Below are 24,098 nucleotides of genomic sequence, written 5' to 3' on the forward strand. Positions count from 1 at the left end.
TCTTCCATTTTCCATCTAATTTTATTTTAATAATATGTGTTAGCGTTTATGTGCTATATTAAAAGTCTTGTTTTTCTCTATTCTTCTTATTCTGCATATTAAATTATTACCCTCTACTGTATTTCTCCAAGTATCATTCGCGTATTATTCATGATAAAACTGTGCTAGCTATTGTTAGTCATACCAATTTATTGGGATACCATTTAATAGTAGATTTAGCTACAATATTCAATCAAATATTAACAAATATAAAATTTATATATCGAAAAAGCAGATATAGAAATAAGAGTATAATGACATATACTTTGGCTACGTGGTGATTAGGGAGGACGAAGGGAAATAGAAGTGGTCAACGTCAGAAAATCTGTGGTCAACGTCAAAAAATCTTTGGTCAACACTGGAAAATGAGTTTAGGTTTCATCTTACAAAAATAATTTACTTTTTGGTTTTTTCTCGCAAAGAATGCTTTATAAAGTTTTTTTTCGCAAAACTGAATGTTTTAAAGGTTTTTTTTTGGCAAATTTTCATTAATTTTATGAAGTTATTATTAATAAATATATTTTGGGTTTTTATTAATATCAAATGTGCTGAGTAGTGTTTGGCTAAGAAGGAAACTTATATCTTCAATGTTTTAAAGTTTGGGATTTTCTACGTAGTGCCCCTGTATTTTTCGAAATTCTACGTTGTACGCAGCCTTTTTTAACCCTCCACATTGTACCCCTAAACTTTCTAAATGTCACACAAAATACCCTTACTAATAGTAAATCCTACTCCAAAAGTCACTTAGTTTTCAATTTATCAGATCATATCCCAAACCTCAGTCAACTAACAAGGCTAAAACATCCTACTCTATTCCCACAAGGTAAGAAAGTCCCAAAATCTATTGTTTGATATCGTGTATAAGGGTATTGTGGGTAACATTAAGAAATGTTAGGGGTACAACGTTGAAATTTTAAAAACATCGGGTACAACATAGAATTTCGTAAAACACAAGGGTATTATGTAGAAAAACCCTTAAAGTTTTCTTTTGTGGGAACTAAAACTAAAACCAAAAGAAAATCTCAAAACCCCACCCATTGTCGGTTTGTAAACCGAACTACCTCAAACCCCTCTGAAACTCTGGTTATTGTCTGTGAAACCCCAAAACCCGAAACCCAGACCCCTCGATGTCTCACTCTTCCCGACATCAACTTCCGCTCTCTCTCACCGGCGTTCCCTAAGCTCGCCGGAGCTTTGCTTCCTCGTTGTCGTTTCATTTCTCTCCTCCCTCAAAACACTCTTTCTCTCTCATCTGTTGTGTGTCCGATGTTGTTGGTCGATGCTACTCCTTCTCCCTCATCTCTTGTCGTTGTTGTTGTTGTCCTCTGCCGCTGTTGTTCGTCGTCCCTCATCGGTCGTCGTGCTGTTGTTGTTTATGGTCGGTGGTGTTGCCGCTGGTCGATTTCCCCCTCCCCTGTTCTTGCTCGCGCTGCTGCTGTTATAGGTTTGCTTCACCCGCCTTGCGCCTGATGCCGCTGTCAACGCCGACGTTGTGCATGGGTGGTTTGTCGAGTACCAAAAGGTACTAACCATTCCAGTTTCTCTTTCGAATTGAATTTATATTCCATCAAAGTTATAAAATTGGGTTTTGATTATGAAGTGTTCGATGGTTGATTATTTGAATATATATGTTGAATTGTTATTTGTTTAAATTTAAAAGAACCAACGGTATTGTTGTCTTGTTGATATGTTCTCGTTGTTGTGGCAGTTGTGTTATTGTTATTGCGCTGTTTTTGTTACGTTGTCGTTGTTGTTGTTGTGTTGTCGATGTTGTTGTTGTACTGTTGAAGTTGTGGTGGTGGTGCTGGAGTAGTGTTGTTAATGTTGTTTTAAATTCCAGCAACACAAGAATCTTTTGGTTCTTAGTAGTGTTAAATCAAATTATAATTCTATTTTGTTATAGTTGAAATCAATTAATGAGTTGAACAGGATTTCTGTGTTTAGTATAAATTATTGGGTCAGCTTAAATGGAAGGAGTTATATGAAATAGTTCTTTATCTAATTGAATTAATTTCAGTTATATATTGTAGTTTAAATTAGTGGATGGCTTAGGGTGCGTTCTGTTCAACTTAAAAAATTAAGTTTCAGGTCCAATAAGTTCAGATAAGTTCAGATAAGTTGCAATAAGGTCTAATAAAGGCAATAAGTTCCAATAAGGTCTAATAAGGTCCAATAAGTTCCAATCTGGTGCAATAAGTTTCAATCAGGTGCAATAAGTTCCAATCAGGTCTAATAAGGTCCAATAAGTTCTAATCAGGTCTAATAAGGTCCAATAAGGTCCAAATAGTCAATGTTTAATAAACATTTGTATTATTGTCCATTTTTTTGTTATTCATAATTTCATATCACTATTAGCTGATTATGTTATTATTAGAATTTTAATAAAAGTACCACAATGATTACATAGTATTATACTTGTATTAGTGTCTATTATTTTATTATTTATTTGTATTATGTCTATTATTTTATTATTTATTTGTATTATGTCTATTATTTTATTATTCATATTACTATTAGCTGATTATGTTATTATTAGAATTTTTTTATTAAAGTACCACAATGTATAGTATTATACTTGTATTATTGTCTATTATTTGATTATCATATTGCTATTAAATAATATTATAATCATGGTCAAATAATTAAGGTTAATAATAATAATAATAATAATAATAATAATTACAATATTTTGCAATTCGTCTTTAAATAACTAGAGATAATATGTTAAATACTCCCTTCGTTTCCTAAAAATCTTTCCTCTTTCCGTTTAAGGGTGTTTCCAAAAGATCTTTCCTCTTTTGCTTTATTCCTTATTTGGCAAAATAAATTTCCCTATTTACCCTCTCATGTCACTATCATATGGTCCACCATTACATTATTAATTCAATTTTACTCCCTTTCTCTCTCTCCTACTTTAACCCCTTTTTATTTGTTTATTTATCTTAACCCCTTTCTCTCTCCTACGTTACTCACACCATGCCCCATACAACTTGATTTTTCTTGGTATCTGTAGGAACAGTAAGTGGGAAGATCTTTAGGAAACGGAGGGAGTATATAGATAGTAAAATTTTTTTTGTTAAATTAATTATCATAAGCGATAATTAATAATAATTATTTTTTTAAAGGATGAATTTTATTAATTATTACTTCATAATAAGTTTTAAGGGGTAGTATTTACCTTAGGGGTAATATTTATATTACTAATAGTCAATTTTTTTTTTGTCTAATAAGGTCAAATAAGTTTCAATCAGGTCTAATAAGGTCTAATAAGTTTCAATCAGGTCCAATAAGGTCTAATAAGTTTCAATCAGGGCCAATAAGGTCTAATAAGTTTCAATAAGGTCAATAAGTTCTAATAAGGTCCAATAAGTTTCAATCAGGTCCAATAAGTTGAATCAGGTCCAATCAGGTTTAATAAGTTCCAATAAGTTCAATTCAGGTTCAATAGGTTCAGTTCAGATAAGGTCCAATAAGTTAAGGGCCAATAAGTTGAATAGAACACACCCTTATTGTATTAAGAAACTTAGTTAAGTTAGCTTTTCTAAATCTTGTGGAATGGACATTGGTATTTATTAAAATTAGCGGGGTGAATCACTGAATTGAATTATAAAATGTTATAGTAATATGTGAATAATTTGCTAAACTTATAATAATGTCTGAATTAGTACTAGAATATTCTCAAATTGATAAGTATAATTCTACAAAGTTGTTTTAATTACATGAAAGATTATACTAAAAATGTAGTGATGAGCTATAAAAATTAGTTTCTAAAAGAGTTTATAATCTGGTTGAAATTGTTCAACTAATTGAGTATTATAAGAATTAGACTTTAACATTTGATTATCTTAATTAGGTATTTCACATGAAGTCAAAGAGAGGTTTAACTAATTACTATTAGTAATATGAAGAGTATGGGAGTTAGTTTACCTGACTATGAATTATTAGATTAGTGAAGATGTAATTAATAAAGTATTTTAGTTCGGCAAATATAAATGGAATAATATAATAAAGCTGGACTATTTGACTCGAGTTCGCTAAAATAAGTTGGTACGTGAGTTCAAATAAATAAGTTGGTACGTGTTACGTAACGTAAAACTAGTAATTAAATATCACAATTCCCAATGATAGGTTCTGAAACTGGAGACTTGCGTAACAATGATTGGCTCAAATCCCGATGCAAACTTCTAACCAGCAACCTGTAAAAAAGGGACCCACCCTGGAGGTTTGGGTGGTATTTTCCCCTCCGATGCTTAAGTCAGATAACAGGGATGGGAAGGAACTTTTAGAGAGAGAAAGTAGAGAGAGAGAGAAGAATTTATGGCAGAATAACAGTACTATGCTCTGAAAAACGTACCTTTCACCCTGAAATCAAGGACTATTTATACTGTTTGAAATGATTATTGTACCTTGATGTCACCCTAATTTGGGAGCATCTGATTGGTCAGGCAGTAATATCAGGACACGTGGCAAGCACTGATTGGTTAGTACATTTTACCATTTAGCTGAATCAGGCTTTACTTCAGTGGGCCTAAGTACAATTTTAGGGCCATAAGGGAGCTTTTCAGTACACCTTTTCCTCAGAAAGGTGTACTTTAGCCCACAGAACCTGCAGGCCTTTGTAATTTCCTTGGCCTAAACGAATGCCACATGCAGGACTGAGATAGCGCCACGTGCCATGAGGGTAGCCATTGATTTTTAGTCTACAACATTTGCCCCTTAAAAGAGGGAGTTATTATTTCCTAGGCGCCAAGACGGTTAATCTTCCTCTTTTAACCGACCTGGAACTGCCTCTCTCTTTTTCAAAAAAGAGGCGCCATTTTGCCGGTCTCCACAGGTCAACTCTCAGAAGCAACGGTTATTTTTACCGGATGGGGGGGTCATTTTCACCCCTCTATAAATATGTGACCTTGTCGTTTTTGGAATCATTTTAACATTGCTGAGAAATTTTCTAGAGAGAGAGACTCCGCAATTTTTACTGAGCTTTTAGAGAGAGAAACTACTCCCGTCCAAGTTCTTGCAAACTGCTACTCCGCTCGTCCGAGATTTCAACTCGCCCTTGACATTCGTCCGAGCTTTCATCTACAGGTATTTCTTCATTCATTTCCTTTATATTTTCAAGCATATTTTAAGAAAATGGATTCGTCCTCTTCATCAAACAATCCCGGCCGCTCAAGGGTTGGTGCTAACCCTAGAACGGAGGGCCTGACTTCCTCGGCATCTTCTAGAGTTGGACCTATCTCGGCCGGACATGCATTCTATTTCTTTAGCCATGGGCGGCAAAGTCAGACGACCCAGTCTTTACCTGTGCAGGGTAATCTGGCGCGCGTCAAGTAGACGACTCGTATCAGAAGAGGCGTTAACATGCCGGCCTCTAGTTCAGAAAGAGAGGAATCAACTGGATGGATTCCCGCTGATGGAGAGCGAGAGATCCAGAGCGCTCGTCCTGCCAATCAAAACACGTCTCCTGACCTCGTCCAGGAGGAGTCTGAAGTTCAAGGCTCCCCAGAGCCTAACCTGTCAAATCTAAGGGTGGCCTCAGATGAGTCGAATGAGGCCGAAAGCTCTTCTGCTGCTGGTAGCGACTCAGACGAGCCATCCACTACCTCTTCTGAGATAAGGCGGCGTCTTGGCCCCTTGTCGGACCCTAGATACATCCTGACCGAAAGTGGTTGGTTAGGACGAGTAGCTCGCCATCTATACCACCTTTCTTCAGCCATACCCATGCCGGGGTATCGGCTTGTTCTTCCTGGCCGGGAGGACACTATACTTAGTGCTCCTGCTGGCCATTTTGCGGTTTATCGTCTGGCCTTAGATGCCGGACTTTGCTTTCCACTTCATCCCTTCATCACTAGGCTTCTTTATTACTACAACATAGGACTCAATCAGCTTGCCCCCAATTCATGGCAAAATATTTTAACTTTTATAGCCGTCTGTGAGCTTAAAGGCGTCGAGCCATCTATGGCGGCCTTCTCACAGATGTACTACGTCTCCAAGGTCCCCAAAACTGTTAATGGGGCTTGGGTGAGCGTTTGCAATCGGCAAGGCTTTATGACGTCCTGGGACAAAACGTCAAAGATGCATGCTTGGAAGGCCGAGTTCCTGTTCGTCCAAGCTCCAAACGAGGCGGTAGCCAGACGGTATCGCTATACTAGCCAGAGCGCTACCTACACAGGACGAACAGCGTCCTTTCTGGAGCTGGAGAACAGCTCGGCTGAGCACCTGATGGAATACTTTAGAATTTCAGAGTATTCCATCGATGACGTCTCCTTTATAGGTCCGTCCAATTGGATTCCTTTCAAGGAGATGTTTTACAATGACGATTTCTTTAAAACTCTAAGTAAACCCCTTCGTCATGAATTTGAGAATCTCACCCTGCTTTCTCTTCTTATGCAGATTCGGCCAAGGCAAAGCTAAGAAAGTCTTGGAAAGGAGATATGAGCGCGTCAAAGTTCACCGACTCCCTCTGGAAGGAGTTCAGCAAAACTAGTGCTGAAAAAAGAGCCGACACACTGGTACAAACTTTCTTCTTTTCTCTTTTTTTTTTTTTTTATTTGGACGAGTTCACTCCTTTGGGAGTAAAGCGTCATTAGATTCTTCTGGACGTCTTGCTTCTACGAAGAGGAAACCGTCCTGAATCCATTCTGGACTCTTTGCCTCCTCGAAGAGCAAACCGTCCTGACTGGGTCCTGGACGCTTTGCCTCTTCGAAGGGCAAACCGTCTTAAATCCATCCTTGACGTGTTGCTTCTTCAAAGAGCAGATCGTCCTGACTGGGTCCTGGACGCCTTGCCTCTTCGAAGAGCAAACCGTCTTGAATCCATCCTAGACGTTTTGCTTCTTCGAAGAGCAGACCGTCCTGACTGGGTCTCGGACGCCTTGCCTCTTCGAAAAGGAAACCGTCTTGAATCCATCCTGGACGATTTGCTTCCTAGAAGAGCAGATCGTCCAAATAATATTTGGACGCCTTGGTTCTTTAAGAGGGAGCATCATAAGGTAACCTCAGGACGAGTTCCAGCTTAAACTTTTTTCCTTGGTTTCTTTTTTCAGAAAAATGCCCCAACGTCCAAAGCGTTGGCGAAGAAAACGGCGTCTAAGAAGAGGCCAGTCGCAACGGGTGACGCTCCTCCACCCAAAAAATCCAAAGGCTTTACAGCCAAGAAGAAGAAGCCTTCTCGGCCGCTCCCCAAGGTCGAGATAGTCATCCCCGCCAAGGATTCTCCTCCAGCCGTCGGGGAGAGGGCTATGGTTACTTACACCCATCATTCAGAGCAGCCTGAGACGGTTGCTCCAGTGGACGGATCCGAGGACAATCCTACTCAGCCGGACACGGCTTTGGACGGATCTGCTTTTTCTGGGCCAGTCGCCAAACTGGTAGGGCAGATGCCGGAGGCTTATAGGACGGCCTCCCGTTCTTCTGGTGAGTCCTATTACTCAAATATAGTTAGAACACTGCGGGTTGGCGGGCGTCCGATGAGTCTGTCCAACAAACATGTCGTGGTTATTCCAATTAGAAATATTGACGAGTCTAATCTTTCAGATAAAGGGAAGGGACCAGCCCTTGACAGCTCTCCCATCCTTTCAGACGATGAATCTTCCGCAGCCTTTGGGAAGATGTCATCGGCTGACCGCGAGAAGCTCAAGCTGGAGCTTTTCAAGTGCTTTCCTGAACCTTACATCAAGGGTTTAAGGGGAGCCTCATCAGGGCATGTTGGCTACATGTCTCAGCTGGCTGCAGAGGTAAATTTTTTCCTTGGACGTTTTAATTTCTATACTTGTATATATATATATATATATATATATATATATATTTTTATAGCATTCGTCGTAACTCTTTTGCTTTTCTCCTTATTCCAGCTCTTTGCTCGCAGCATCATAACCGAAGACTGGGCAAGGGAGCTTAGTAAAGAAAACAAGAAGCTCGTCCAGGACGTGACAGCGGCTGCCGACCATGCTCAGTTCTCAATGGCCGAGCAGGAGGTGTTGCACCAGCAATCCAAGATAGCTTGGGAAAAACGATCAGCCGACCTTGAGTCCCAAAATAAAACTTATCTCCTTCGGCTGACCGAAATGCTGGACGAGAGAGCGTCCTTGGAACGTTTCCTTATGGACGAGAGAAACTCGGTCATGACCATGGCTGCCGAGTTTTACCGAGAGAACCTTGTCCTTAAGGTTAAAAACCAAGCCCTCCGAGCCGAAGTCACGACCACAGTTGATGCAGCCAAGGAGGCTATGAACACCGTCATAGACACTTCGAAGGACTGGGCTGTGCAGGCCTTCGGAATGATGGCCGAGGAGGAGGATATCCCCCGATATGTCCGCCGGCTGGAATTCCAAGAAACCCTGCACAAAGCCAACATCAAAGGGGAAGAACCCCCCATCTTCCAGGAATCTTTAGATGACGAAGATGAAGAAGATGATGTTGAGGCCCAGGACGAAGGGAATGAAACTCCTCCTGCCGCTTAGCTTTTCTCATGCTTTATTTTGGCCGCGAGCCACTTGTACTTGTACTCTTTTGTACTTTTGCCTTAGACTAGCTTGTAATCCTTTCTTCATTTATGGAAAATGATCTTTTTCAATCTCTATTGCTTTATACTTTACTGCATAAGACGCCTTGTTTCATGATTTAATATTTCTGCCAAGTATCAAAATAGTTCGTCTTGTCATTCTTTAGACGAACCCTCCAGCTACTCTGGCCGAGCGTATTAAGACTATACTCAATATCCTATACTTTAATGCAAGTATGAAAGCAATTCGTCATAACATACTTTGCCTGAACCTTTAGTTCTTTTCTGGACGTTCACCAGATGCCCAAGGAAAAACTAAAGTTAATAAGTTGTTCGGCCAAGAACTCAGCCAAAAACTTGTGAGTTCAAAACTGCTAAGTTAATAATTTGTTCGGCCAAAAACTCGGCCAAACGTTCGTCATTGGAAAAAGACTTAGTTATTTCTAAATTATGCCCCTATATGCCCCCCTTCTTGGACGAGAAGTTTTTGATAACCTTCCTCTGTTCAAGAAGGTGAAAAAGTCAAAATTTTTAAATAACTTGGACGTTTTATAAGAGTGATTGCAACTCGTCCATCTTTGTTAAATTATGAAATAACTTGTTCCTTTACTAAGGTTGTTATTTCTAAGTTTGTGGCTTTTGGACGGAAGGTAGGATACCTTTACTAGGCGTCCTAATTCCACCGACCTTGTTTAGGAGATGTTTAAACTCTTTAAGCAAACAAGCGGCCAATGTATGTAATTATCCTTTTTAGGACGATAACATTTCAACCAATCTCCTAATAGAAGGTGCACTTTCATTTGCTGCTCTGCCATGTATGTTAGCTTTAGACGATTAGTATATAACTTAAGCAAATAAATCAAACAGAGTCATAGAGAAGTAGAGCTGTATTATATGAATTGTGCTTGACGGATAGTCAAGGTACATGTATACATTCTACTTTTTCATTGTAATACATTAAGAGAATTACAATTTGTCAAGGTGCCCTAAACAAAGTATTTCTCCAAAGTATCAGAATTCCACGTCCTAGGAATGGGACGTCCGTCCATGCCTTCCAGACAAAAGGTGCCATTCTGAACTACTTCGATTATTTGTAGGGTCCTTCCCAGTTAGGGGTGAGCTTTCCTAGCTCTTTGGCTCGGCCGACCGCTTCCATTTTCTCAAGACGAGGTCTCCAACTTCAATGGACGCCTTGCAACTCTTTTGTTGAACTCCCTTGCCATTTCAACTTGTATAGCTGCATTCTCAGCAATGCATTGCCCCTGACTTCGGGAACTAAGTCCAAAGCCGTCCGAAGAGCTGCCCAGTTAGCATCTTCTGAGTACATCATCACCCTTAAGGTGGGTTCTTCAACCTCAATAGGAAGGACGGCCTCAGAGCCATAGACCATCATGGAAAGGAGTTTCTCCTGTGGAGTTCTTGGTCGTTGTCCTTATTGACCATAAGACCAGCTGCAATTCTTCCACCCATAGCCCCTTTGCATTATCTAACTTCTTTTTAATCCCGACCGACAAAATTTTGTTAAAAGCCTCAACTTGCCCATTAGCCTGTGGATGAGCAACTGCAGCAAAGTGAGCTTTGATTCCTTGATCAGCCAACCATTGACGGAGCTTGGGTGTTTCAAATTGTGGCCCATTGTAAAAGACGATCGACTGGGGCATACCAAACCTTGTAATCAGGTTCTTCCAGATGAACTCTTTGACGTCATTGGTGGTAATGCCTCTTAATGCTTCAGCTTCAACCCATTTTGTAAAGTAGTCCACATCTACTATTACAAACTTCTTCTGGCCGGCAGCAATAGGGAAGGGACCAAGAATATCCATCCCCCATTTAGCAAAGGTAAGAGGGAACAGGATTGGAGTTAAGTAGTTGGACGGCTTCTGATGGATGTTGCCATGCTTCTGGCAACTATCACATTTCTTTGCGTATAGTAAGGCGTCCTCTTTCAAGGTCGGCCAAAAGTAGCCAGTCCTCAGAGCCTTTTCTCCTAATGCCCTTCCTCCATTGTGGGAAGCACAAGCTCCTTCATGCAGCTCCTTTAACACGTCCAATCCCTCCTTTCTGCTGATGCACTTGAGAAGAGGCCGGTTGTAGGATTTTTTGTATAGAGTCTCATTCCACAATTCAAACCACTTGTCCCTTGCTTTTACATACTTAGCTTCTATAGGATCAAGAGGCAACCAGCCAGTCTTCTTAAAATCAATGATGGGGCTCATCCACTCATTTTCTCGGCTGAGAATTAGTACTTCCTCGGCCTCAATACTCTTAGCTGCCTTGACCTCCCAGAAGACTGTTCTAGGAACATCCCCTTCAGCCGAACTGGCTAGCTTAGAAAGAGCATCGGCCTGATGATTTTTTAGATCTAGGCACTTGATCTAGGACGAGCCTCTTCAAAGACTTGACCTCCTCCTTAACCAAGTTCATATATTTACTCATGGACGCTTCTTTGCACTCAAAGTCACCGTTTACTTGACTGACGACCAGCAGAGATATTGTTTAGCCTCAATCTCCAGGCTCCAGCCGCTTTGCACATTTTTATGTCGGCTAAGAGAGCTTCATACTCTGCCTCATTGTTGGAAGCCTGGAATTTAAACTTCATTGCATATTCAAACTTGTCTCTTTCTGGCGATTGAAAGATGATCCCTGCCCCACATCCGTTTGCAGTTGAGGAATCCACCATAAGGGTCCAATGACGCTTTCCCTCTGCTGGGTCATGGACACTTTCTACTATAGGCCGGGTAAACTCTACAATGAAATCAGCTAAAGCTTTCCCTTTGATTGCCTTTTGAGGCTCGAATGTTAAGTCAAACATATTGAGCTCGACGACCCATTTCAACATTCGGCCAGATGCATCCATCTTATGCAACACTTGCCTCACGGTGATCATATAAACAAGAATGTTATGGGCTAAGAAGTAAGGCCTTAACTTCCGGCTGGCCATCAATAGAGCCAGGCCGAACTTCTCAATGGACGAATACCTGCTCTCCGCGTCTTTCAATACATGGCTCACAAAATAGACGGGTATTTGCACCGAGTCTCTCTCAGCTAAGAGAACATCGCTTACCGCGAATGGAGACACGGCCAGGTAAACGTACAATTTTTCTCCCTCGGCCGGACTGATCAATCTAGGCAGCTGCCGAAGATGATCTTTAACTTGCTGAAGCGCTACCTCAGCCTTTTCTGTCCATTCAAACTTGGCATTCTTTTTAATAGTTGCAAAGAAATGGTGACATTTGTCCCTGATTTCGAAAGAAACTCCAAGAGTAGCCAAACAGCCCGTCAGCCACTGAACTTCTTTGACTTTGGACGGCGAAGTCATATTCATGATAGCCTGAATTTTGTCGGGATTAGCCTCAATCCCTCTCTAATCAACCAAGAAACCCAGAAATTTTCCAGCTACTACGCCGAATACGTATTTCTGCGGATTGAGCTTCAACTTGTACTTCCTCAAAGTGAGGAAAGTTTCCCTCAAATCGTCCAGATGATCCTTTTCTTTTTTGACGATCATATCATCGATATAAGCTTCCATATTTCTCCCAAGTTGCGGTTGAAACACCGTGTTGATAAGCCTTTGGAAAGTGGCCGGTGCATTTCTCAGGCCGAAAGGCATTCTGAGCCATCCATACTGCCCTTTCTCTGTAATGAAGGAGGTTTTATCTTGGTCATCCGGCCACATGGGAATCTGGTGGAAGCCGGAGTAAGCGTCCATGAAACTCAGCAATGCATGACCTGCTGTAGAATCCACTAGACGATCGATCTTGGGCAACGGAAAGCTGTCCTTAGGACAAGCCTTGTTTAACTCCGTGTAATCAATGCACATCCTCCATGTGCCATTCGGCTTCGGAACCATCACAACATTGGCTACCCAATATGGATAATGAGTTTCACGAATGAATTTAGATTTGAGCAACTTTTGAACTTCTTCATCAACGGCCTTATTTCTGGCCGGCCCTAGGTGCCTCTTCTTCTGCCGAATAGGCTTCTGCCCCGGCTCAATGTTTATCTTATGCACCGCCACCTCAGGATCTATCCTAGTCATTTCCTCTACGGTATAGGCAAAAACATCTTCAAATTCTCTCAACAGCTTGATCAAGGCGTCCTGGATCTCAGAATTCATGATGGACCCAATCTTCAATGTTCTTTCTATACGATCTGGCCTTAAACAAATTTCTACCAGACTTTCTACCGGCTCCGGGCGTTCTAGTCCCAGACTCATTATAGCCATAACCTCCTCAGATGAATGCTTTTCTTCTTTAATAGCCAAGCACTTTCTCTTCTTGCTGGGCAAGAGCATGGACGGCTTGCTCTCAAGGAGAGGTATCTCTTGAACCTTCTCAACTTCTTGCTTTAGCTCAACAATCTGACCTTTTACCTTCTCGGCCGAATCATTCTCCCGGACCTTTGGATGCTCTGCCTTCTCTTTCCATGATGATGGTTTAAGAGTGGTGAGGTAGCATTCTCTAGCAGCTTGCTGATCTCCATAGAGAGATCCAATCTTCCCCCCATCACACTCAAACTTCATTAGCATTAAGTGGGTCACAATAACAGCCTTGATGTGATTTAAGGTCGATCGTCCGAGAATGACATTATAAGCTGTCAAGTCTCGTACTACCAAAAATTTCACAAAGAGCGTCCTTGCAGCATCTTTCTCTCCCACCCTGACGGGCAGAGTGACGGTCCCCATGGGATGAGATGATTTCTGATATGAGTTCTAATAATCAAGTTATTTCCTCCAAGATTTCGAACCAACACTCAAAGAATTCGAACCAAGATATGAATTTAATCAAGAACACTTCTGAACCTTGATTAAAGACTCTTAAACACCCTTAAAATCACTCCTGAAATTAAGTTGTTTAACACTAAGAACTAATCACTCCTGAAAAGTTATTAATGGTTTTCAATTGCAAGCACATAAGCAAAACAATTAAAGAAGAAAGAAAATACTCTAAAAATCTGTAAGTTTATTGAAGAATTCGTCCCCCTTATATAGGGTACAACCTAGGCTAATTCAACTAGGAAAACATAAACTTATCCTACTCCTACTTTACTTTGGACTCCTAATTAGACTCCTAAAGATAACATGTACAAGTCACATGTTTATCTTTTTAACAACTCTATCTTTTTAACTACTTAAACATAAATAATAAGATAAACATAACAATCCTAATTCTACTAGGATTCTATGTAGTAAGCTAGGAGTAATCCTAATCAGAGTAGGACTCCTCTTCACTTCCATCCACGCCATCCTCTAGCTTCCATGTTAGCACACAAGCTAAAACTTGGTTCTTGTTCTTGTTTTGAAACCCTAAAGTTTCCATGACCAAGTTAATAGGCTCATGATTAGCAAGTGCCTTTGCATCCATATCATTCTCCCCCTCCACAAAAGAATTTGCCCTCAAATTCTCATCATCATAGTAAGGAGATAGATCACCCACATTGAAAGTAGCACTTACATTTCCATACTCATCTGGTAAATCAATCTTATAAGCACTATCTCCAATGACTCCAACAACCTCAAATGGTCCATCTTTCTTAGGAACTAACAAAGCTGGCACAACACATGGACTCATGCTTTCCCTTACATAGCCTCTTTCAATTAACTCTTCTATTTGGCGTTGCAACTCTTTAGAAGCCCCTGGATCACATCTATAAGCAGGCTTGTTTGGTAATGGTGCGCCTGGAACAAGATCAATTGCATGTTCTATTCCTCTTAAAGGTGCAAGGCCTTGTGGTAACTCTTCTGGAAAAACTTCTTTGAATTCATGCATCAAAGTTTCTAATTGATCATTGTTATGTACCTTAATACTTGTACTCACCTGCTTCACAACCAAAGCATAAGCACAACCTCCTTTTTCTATTTCATGTTCGAACTCCTTAGCATTTAGGAACAAACTTGGTGCTTTAGGTGGTTGCTTAGGCGCCACTTGAGTAGGGTTTAGAGGATGTAATCTAACCCGTTTTGAGCCAACCAATACATAATAGACATTGGTGTCCCCTTCATGAATAACCTTCCTATCAAATTGCCATGGTCTTCCAAGTAGAAGATGGCATGCACTCATAGGTAAAACATCACACCATAGATCATCCTTATAGCTTCCAATTGAGAATGAAATAAGTTCTTGTTTCTTCACTCTCATTCCAGTGCTATCATCTAACCAACTCATTTTGTAGGGTTTAGGGTGTGCCCTTGTGATTAGATTGAGTTTAGACACCACTTGATCTGCAATAACATTAGTGCAAGAACCACTATCTATTATGACATTACAAGTATACTCACCTACTTTGCATCTAGTATGGAAAAGATTCTCCCTTTGAGCCATATTAGGTGTGTGATCCACATGTAAGGTGCGCCTAATGACTCCAAGAAGTCTTGAATCATTTTCTGCAAAAGCATCCTCTTCTTCATCATTCTCCTCCATGCTTTGCTCCTCTTCAGGGATGAATTCATACCTCTCTTCCTGTTTTTGCAAGTCTAGGTATTGCCTCATTGTGAGAGCTTTCTTTGTAGGACAATTACTTGCTATGTGTCCTCTCCCTTGACACTTACAACACTTTCTCAATTCTTGAAATTTCTCCTTAGGTACGGCCACTTTAGTTTTCTCTATGTTAGTGTCTTCCTTAGGTGGAAAACTAGGCTTAGGGTTTTCGGACCATTTAGTATCGGAAGTAGTAGCTTTACCTTTTGAGTTAGGATCATAACTAGGTGTGTATGCTCCTTTAGGTCGTTCTTCCTTGTCATGTTCTTCAAACTTCATAGCTAGCTTGGTTACATCCTCAAAAGTATGGTAGGAAGAAACTTCAACTCTCTTAGCTATGCTTCTATTCAACCCTTTAATGTACCTTGCTGTTTTGTGCTTATCTTTCTCCACTATGTCACATATGAGACCTAGTTTTTCAAACTCCATAGTGTATTCATGTACACTTTGGCTACCTTGGCTCATTGATGTAAGCCTTATGAATTGCCTTTGTTCATAATCATCTGGCAAGAACTTGTCTTTAAGCTTCCCTTTCAACTTCTCCCAACTACATAGCTTAGGTTTGTTTTTCTTGGCTCTTTGTGCGTGCAAGCCTACAAGCCAAATCCCAGCATACTTGGTGAGCCTTATAGCAGCAACCTTGAATTTCTTTCGATCATCAAAACCCCTATACTCACTTACCTTCTCTAGTTGGCGAATCCACTCTAATAAGTCCTCAGGTTTTCCCTCACCTATGTAATCCTCAAGCTTCAACCCTTTATCATCTAGAATATGAGGTCTCTTTTGGTGGGCGTGATTCAGCTTCATCCCTTTCATCCTCCGAGTGTGCGCCTATGTATGAAACACTATTAGGGTTTAGCCTCTTGTTGATGATGTCTGCCATAGCATCCACTTGTGCATCCTTCTTGTTGATGCTCACTGCCATAGATTCTAGGCGTGCATTCATCTCCTTCATAGCCTTAGCTAGGTCATGTAATTCGGACATAGCTAGGTTTCTCCAAGCACCTCCTACAACTTCTTTGATGTTTTTATGGATCTTGGATCCTTTTCTTTCACCAATCACTAATAATATTGTAGTACTTTGATGAAACTTTATGAAAAATCAAGAATCTTGGAAAAAAGATTGGATCTTTAAGACTTTCTTGAAGATCTAATACTCCCCCTACTAGGAAAAAATTTCGGACCCTTCAATGGATGTGTAACCTTTGCTCTTGATACCACTTGATATGATTACTAAACTATGAAGTCTAATAATCAAGTTATTTCCTCCAAGATTTCGAACCAACACTCAAAAAACTCGAACCAAGATATGAATTTAATCAAGAACACTCCTGAACCTTGATTAAAGACTCTTAAACACCCTTAAAATCACTCCTGAAATTAAGTTGTTTAACACTAAGAACTAATCACTCCTGAAAATTATTAATGGTTTTCAATTGCAAGCACATAAGCAAAACAATTAAAGAAGAAGAAAATACTCTAAAAATCTGTAAGTTTATTGAAGAATTCGTCCCCTTATATAGGGTACAACCTAGGCTAATTCAACTAGGAAAACATAAACTTATCCTACTCCTACTTTACTTTGGACTCCTAATTAGACTCCTAAAGATAACATGTACAAGTCACATGTTTATCTTTTTAACAACTCTATCTTTTTAACTACTTAAACATAAAACATAAAGATAAACATAACAATCCTAATTCTACTAGGATTCTATGTAGCAAGCTAGGAGTAATCCTAATCAGAGTAGGACTCCTCTTCACTTCCATCCACGCCATCCTCTAGCTTCCATGTTAGCACACAAGCTAAAACTTGGTTCTTGTTCTTGTTTTGAAACCCTAAAGTTTCCATGACCAAGTGAATAGGCTCATGATTAGCAAGTGCCTTTGCATCCATATCAATGATCCCACCACCAAAACCAATTATAGGATGATTTACAGGACCAAGTCATTTTTATCAAACTTCAACCGAGACAAACAATCAGCACTGATTATATCAGTAGAGCTTCCGGTATCAATCAGAATTCGCCTAACCTTGAGGTTGGCAATCTTCATCTCCACCACTAGGGGATCATCATGCGGCGTCCTTATCTTCCCTCGGTCCAGCTCGCTAACCACTATTTTGGGGAGAGGATCAGACTCGGCCTGGTTAGTGAGCATGACCTGACTGAGTTCCCTTAAATAGTTTTTGTGGCCGCGATTTGTTAGACCTCTGGCCTCAAATCCTCCAGAGATGACCATTACTACATCATCATCCGTGCTATCCCCGTCCATCTTTCTTCCTTGACGGTTATCTCTTTTCTGGAACTTCCTTCCTGACGAAGGTAGGTAATTGTTCATCTTAACTTTTCGAGCCAAGTCTTCTAGTGCTCTCTTCAAATGTTTGCATTCATTGGTTTTATGTCCATAATCCTTGTGAAAATGGCAATACTTGCTTTTGTCTCTATTACGATAGGGCGTCTTCATTTCGGCCGGCGCCTTTAGCTCATGCTGCTCTTTTATTTCCATGAGAATGGAATATTGGTCTTTGTTGAACTCTATCGGTTCAATTGAGGCCGCCGGCTTAGACCGCCTACTTCTCTTGGACGAGGTAGTCAAAGAAGTCATTGCCCAAGTTTCAGCTTTCTTGGGTGGATTCTTTTTTGGCTAAACCACTTCTTCTACCCTTCTCCTCTGGCTGCTTTGCCTCAGCACAAACCTCCGTGGCATGAATAAATGCTTCAGCTTCCCTCAAAGCTTCCGTCAAAGTGGTGATTTTCTTCTTGACCAAATCAAACTTAAAGCTTCCTGGTCTTAAACCTCATATGAAGGCGTCGAACGCCACTCCCGCATTCATATCTTGGATCTGCAATGCTTCTAGGTTGAATCTCTTCACATAACCTCTCAAGGCCTCTTTAGGACCTTGAATCACCTTTCCCAAGTGTATGCTTGTTTTTTGTTCTTGAGGGTTAGCCGCAAAGTGACTAGTGAACAGGATACTGAGCTCAGTGAAATTGTTCACTGAGTTAGGCGGCAGATTGTTAAACCATTTCTGTGCTACTCCATTCAACGTAGCTGGGAAATTCTTACACCATGTAGCATCGTCCACCCTTGGACATACATTGATGCTTATAGGCTGATAGATGATTGTCTGGATCTGTTGTTCCATCAAAAGGTTCAATGGTTGGGAGCTTAACCTTTGGGAAAGGAGGGGACTCCATAATTCTGACCGAGAAAGGAGTTGGCCTCCCCCAACTCGTCCACCAGCGCCCTTCGTAATCCCCACGCAGCCCCCCCCCCCACGCCTCCCCCTCCCTCACTCTCGCAGGCGCACTCGTCTCCGTCCTCCTCCCTCGCTCTCGTCGGCAGCCCGCAGCCGTGGGAGAGAGGGAGGCACGTGATTCGATTCGAAGGGGTGAGGAGGGGGAGGCGCGGTCGGAAGGGTGGTGGAGGGGAAGCGATTTTCCGGCGGGAGAGGGGGAGGGGAGGCGCGGGATTCGAAGGGGGAGGGGGAGGGGGGCCGATTTTTCGGCGGGGAAGAGGGAGGCGCGGGATTCGAAGGGGGAAGGGGATGGAGTGCTTGGGCTGTTGTTGTTGTGGGTGGGGTGGGGATGGTGTTGTTGTGGGTTAATGGGTGGGTTTTCAGTTTTGGGTGGGTTACTGGGTGAGTTATTAGTTAATGGGTGGGTTAATTGGTAAACTTTTTTATTTACCAATTTGTCAGGTTACCGGTCATTTATCCTAATTAAAGTTAATGGTGCTACAAAGTTGACTTGACTAGGAATAATCAAAAGTTAGATTTGAAATTGGAAGACTACGTAAAGGTTGACTTATTTAAAACAATTTTTCCTTAGAAAAACGGTGGACTTGTCAATCTAAGTATGAGTATGGTTTGTAGTTGGACTCATTGTTAGTAATTAGAATTTAGTAAATAGTATAACATGGACCATAATTAATTGCTTTCATTCAACCTTTGATTAATGAATTTGAAGTGTGGTGCTTAACTCTCCTTAGTTAATTCTAAGAGTCTACCTATGGAAACTGTTGTTGGTGCTTGATAACGATTATTATCATTGTTGAGATAAATTTTGATTGCTAACCATGAAGTATAAAAGAGTATAAACTATTTATAAGCAAGAATATGAGTTGTGTGTATGTGATTTTGTAACTCTCGTTTGTCATTATTGTTGGTATTTATCTAGTAAGGTTGTTTACAAGTTAGTTGGGAGTACAATCTGAAGCGGTCCTCTTGTGGACCGCATCAGATCAAATAAACCGATGTGGTTTTTTAAAATCTGATGTTGTTTGATGGACCGCATCAGATTTGTGTGAATTTTTCGCTCAATTGGGCCCAGCACAATAATGGCCCAACACGCTGAATTTTTCGCTCCTCACCCATAACCCTAAGCTACTCATTTTTTCGCTCCTCGCCCAAACTCCTTCTCATCTCGCTCTCTTCTCTAACGTCGTTTCTCTTTTCTTTCTCATCCTTCCTTCCTCCTCATAGTAATTGCTCAGCTATCAAGCATTCTTCCATCTCGGAGCTTCTTGTCGTCGTCGCTCTTCCATCTCGGAGGTCCTCGTCGTCGTCGTCTCAGAGCTTCGATTGCACCTCTTGTCTTCATGAATTCGTCGTTGTCGTCTCGGAGCTTCGATTGCACCTCTCGTCTTCACGAACTCGACTTCATTCTTCCATCTCTCGTCTTCATCAGTCCCCACCGCCAGGGCCTTCGACAGATTCTAGTTCGTTTTTATAATTTTCGTCTTCTCCTCTTCGTTTTTATAAATTTGCAAATTTTCTTGTGATTTCATATCTAGTTAGATTTTTTGTTTTACAATTTTCGTTTCGTTTTTATTTATATTTTCGTTCGTTTTCTGTAATTTATGTTTTTAGTTAGACATAGTTCATTTTTCTTTTTCAATTTTGTTCCTTTTTCAGTAATTTATGTTTTTAGTTAGATTTAATTCGTTTTTTTCAATTTTCGTTTATTTTCAGTTATTTGTGTTTTTTAGGTTGATCTAGCTTGATTTTTACTGTCATTTTCAATTTTCGTTCATTTACTGTCATTTTTTTTCGTTTTTTTTTTGTAATATTCGTTTGTTTTCATTGTTGAACTAGAAGTGTGTATGTATTTTTAGAGGTATATATATGTATTGTTATGTATAAAAGATTTTTTTATACAAATCTGTTTTTTATTATTATATATATATATCGTTATTGTGATATTGCTGGGTATGAAAGTGAGCTGAGATGTTGTGAGTGGACTGCCTACCACGTTAGTGAACCAGTCAAAAATTTATGGTATGAAAAAGATTGCAGACCTGCAAGTGGCAGGTCTGTAACTTTTTTTTGGGCAAAATTTTGGCAATTTGATGCAGTTTTAAAGTTAAATCGCATCAATAAATTTGATTTACTGATGCGGTTTTCCTCATGAACCGCATCAGATTATGGTTTTCTGATGCGGTTTTGGACCACATCAGAAATGATTAGTGACCTCCTAAGCCCCCACCTGATGCGACCAAAACCGCATCTGAAAGGCCAGTTTTAAACGCATCAGGTGGGGTTTTTTCCACTAGTGCTGGAATACTTGTAAGGATGTTGTGTTAAGCGATTATGGTTCTCTAAGTTAGTTTTCTAGTTTGGTTTGTTATACAAATTTGTTAAGAATTATTAAACTATTGGATGAGATCCAGGAATGATCTGATTTAAATATGAATGATGATGAGAAGTGATCCAAAGGGGAAAGTAGCCTCGTCTAAGTCCGACGGACAAGGTGACATGAACAGTTTCCCCATGGACTATGAACATTGGGAGGGTCCCTACAAGGAAACCTGCCCATTGATCTGTAGGGCAATAATCGGGCGATATATCAAGTAATGTGAAACCTGTGGATGGCTGCTGATTGAATCAATGGAAAATGTACTCCGGACTAGTCGCAGTTGTTGGCCAAAAGTAAACCGAATGGTTGGGTGGCGAGCCCCACTGTTGGAGTGTAAGATTTGTCTCCTCCGTGTTCTCTTCCCCCCTGGTTAAAAAGAAATTTATCTGAAAGTATGAAAGTTATTTTTTTATATTGGATTCCTGATAAGGAATCATATCATGGTAAGTTGTTTCGAGATTGAGTTTTCGATAGGTAATCACATTGTAGTAAGTTGTTTTGATATTGGATTTCCGATAAGGAATCATATTAGGTAAGTAATGAATGTTTATTCAGTGTTTGAATAAGAATATTGTTATTGGTATCCTCATAAGGAAGCATATCATGTGATAAAGAATCGTATCTTATTATTGGATTTCTGATAAAGAATCGTTATAGTGAAAGTTGTTATGCTATTTATTGCCTAATTAGGGGTTGTTTATAAAATATAAGAAAGTGATTGAGAGAGTATGAAAGCATAAGTTTGGATTTCCATTAAGAAATCAACTAAAGGAAATGAACAATATTGTTTATATTAAAGTTGGTGACCTCAAATTCCTATTATGGAATCGTGGTAAGTTGTGTTGATATAATGAGAATATATGAAACATGTCATTGTTTGGAGTCACCTTATTGTGTTTGTTATTATGTGAATTATGGTGTATTCTGAAACGTGTAATTGAACAAAGATGTAATATGTATGTTCAACAAGAATTATTGTTAAGCATGCTATGATGGATGTGATTGTTGAACTTATGTTGATTGCGTGAGAGTCGTTTTCAAGTAAAAGCCACCAAAGCATGTGCTAATCTTATTTGCAGGTTTTGTACTCAGCTTTGCTGATGTGCAGTGTGTACATTGTTTTGTCATTTATGTGGCCTGTCACTTGGTGGGCGGCTATATTCAAAATGTTTCAGGTTGAAACCGTAAGTTAATCTTTTGCAAGTTGAAGCCGATACGAGTTGTTATAGTATTGTATTTGTTTTCGAAGCGAGGACGCTCCGCTTTGTAATAGCTAATCATTTATTTTCTATAATCTATTTCACCATTTAAGAGTTGTTAGTGCTACCGATTCTATATTGGTTGTTGATCCGCAAAAGCGTTGAGGTTGTTGAGTTTGCAATATTTTATAAATTGAAATTGTAAACAAGTTTAAATTATTTCCCGCTTTAGGGATGTCCTATTTTCAAAAGAAACTTTGTCGGATTTTCTATAGAAATTTATTAGAACAGAGTTTGAGAATCAAGGTCGTGTTGTAATAGTTAATTTAAATTGTACAGAATTGGGTGAGTTCCACACTCTCCGATGTAGTTTGGTGAGTGTGATGGTAATAGTCCGGATTATCTCGACTAGAGTCTCTTTCGTTGTGTTTAATCCTCTGTAAGCTGGTCGGGAGAGTTTGGGTTGTTACAAATATTGTCACCTATAGTTGATTTTTTTACCAAAAGTGGAGTGGTCCTGATGGATGCGACTACTCAAAGTGGTAATTATTGCAATAGAAAAAGAACATATCGAGTATGTAAATACAATAGTGTTGAGAAATCTCATTTCATAACAACTTAAAATCAACAATACTAACAAAAAAAATTGCAAAGAAATAATAAACAACAGCTTGTGCAATGCATGATGAGCTTCAAAACTGGTTCTCATATATTACTTCAAATGTCTGTTCTATACTATTACATTGCCAAACTACCAAGGGTTCGACCCAGACCTATTTTACAATTGGCTAATTTTGACATAGCTAGGCCAAAATGGTTTTCATTCCAACTCTTCTCGTCTTCTAGTTTCTCCGTCGTGAGCTCCTACCATAAGCCATTGTAATCCTTCACTGCATAGTCGTGCATATTGTGGGAGCAACAAGGGGCTTATGGTGGAAAATTTAAAACCGCAAGCGAAAGATTCATATGTCGCATGCTAGTGTTCTATATAACCTCACTCTATATATGAATCAAGCACTTCTTTTCAATATGTCCAAAACCTCGTTAATCTATCTTATGATCCGAAAACAATACTAATTGATTTAGGGGCATTATTCTATAGGACTAAAGAAAGCCTCCAAATACCCCCTCAAAAATAAAAGCCTCCAAATATTGTCCAAACTCCAAAGAAAGTGTACGTTTTGACACAAAAGTAGTGGCTGACAAATAGATCATATTTTTGTATACTGCGAAAATTAATGAAACTAAAATAGAGCTACGAAAAGAGAAATTGAACACAACCACCATAAACACATCAAATTTGAGAGCAACTGGACAAAAATAAATATGAAAACAACGTGATAAAGTTTGGCTAAGCTATCACTCTCTGCCATAGCCCATTTTATACATCACCATCTTGCAGTTTAGTATATGGACCACTTGACAAAACGTAGCTAATCATGTACACAACACCACAAGTTGTCATATTTGTTGCCAAGTCCGGAGTGACACAGATGTATGTAGCCTTAACCTTAGTTCGCTCGAACAAAATAATATAGTAAAGTTTCACTATTAAGCAACCAAATTTGAGCGATCAAGGATAGTAACATTTCGTTCACGGATTAATTGCGTGATTATAAAAGAACAATACTGTTGTTGCATTGTAGCAGCTGTTTTAAAAGGGAATGCCTTTTTTTTGTTCTTTCGTAACATATAAAGTATAAAAAAAGAAGTTTATTCCAATAGATTTTTTCCCCTTCTGTTTGGACTTGAAGTGGTCCTTTTTAGATATGCTGGCGTGAATTGGAAATTTTCATAGTACGTAAGTGCATTATAGGAACGTACTTTGCGACATGAACGTCTCAACTCTCAATTGGCTTTTGCACTTTTCCTCTTTCTATCTAGAGTGGCACCTAGACCTATCAATACAGACACTCTGAGTATTGGTGTCAGAAATAGATCTAACCGCTGGGTCAACCTGATTCTGACCTGACTTCAACCTGGTTCGACATGTGATAGTCAGTCCCCATACCTGACCGCCACCAGGCAAACTTATATGTCGACCTGACCAGACAGACCTGCATTTGAACTCCAACCCCATCGTACTCAATTATATATTACTAAATCCAGCCTATTTGGACGACTAAACCCACAAAATTACTAAAATCCAATTATTATTTTATATTTACAAAATAATTTAAATATATTAATTTTATCTTTTACTAAATATACACTATATCATTACCTTATAACTATTTATAAG

General features: G+C 39.7%; 1 long non-coding RNA gene across 1 annotated transcript; it reads left to right on the plus strand.

The window, feature by feature from the left end:
• Nucleotides 1–1,042: 1,042 nt before the first annotated feature.
• On the plus strand, nucleotides 1,043–20,196 carry LOC130591622 (uncharacterized). Its single transcript, XR_008969533.1, has 2 exons — nucleotides 1,043–1,561; nucleotides 19,505–20,196. It is a non-coding gene; the product is annotated as an uncharacterized LOC130591622 (long non-coding RNA).
• Nucleotides 20,197–24,098: the final 3,902 nt, after the last annotated feature.

Source organism: Beta vulgaris, chromosome 5 (genome assembly GCF_026745355.1).
Source record: "Beta vulgaris subsp. vulgaris cultivar EL10 chromosome 5, EL10.2, whole genome shotgun sequence".
NCBI classification, from domain to species: Eukaryota; Viridiplantae; Streptophyta; class Magnoliopsida; order Caryophyllales; family Amaranthaceae; genus Beta; species Beta vulgaris.